The sequence below is a fragment of the Macadamia integrifolia genome, chromosome 10 (genome assembly GCF_013358625.1).
Source record: "Macadamia integrifolia cultivar HAES 741 chromosome 10, SCU_Mint_v3, whole genome shotgun sequence".
NCBI classification, from domain to species: Eukaryota; Viridiplantae; Streptophyta; class Magnoliopsida; order Proteales; family Proteaceae; genus Macadamia; species Macadamia integrifolia.
In genome coordinates this window covers 21,644,157-21,644,523 of record NC_056566.1, presented here as the reverse complement: position 1 = coordinate 21,644,523, position 367 = coordinate 21,644,157, and positions in this window count along the sequence as shown.

Sequence of the window (367 nt, the reverse complement as noted above, 5' to 3'; positions counted from 1 at the left end):
AAATTCCGAAAAACCCACCCAACACCGAGAGCAACTGATGGATTTTCGGTTTGGATTTTCGAACCGACTTTACGGAAATGCTTATAACTTTTTCATACGATATCCGATCGATATGAAACGAAGTGCGTTGGAATCGTAACTGGATGCTCTACGACTTTTCAGAAGACTCAATCATCTGAATCATCCATGTAAAAAGACCAAAATGCCCCTACACATTTCCAATGACGTATCTTTCTCATACGCAATCGGAATGCGATGAAATAAGAACCGTTGGAAAGATTGTATTTTTGTCGTATTGTTACATGTAGAACACTTCCTTTAAAAAAATCATCTTCAATGCCGAAACTGCCCTTGACTGCCATAAATG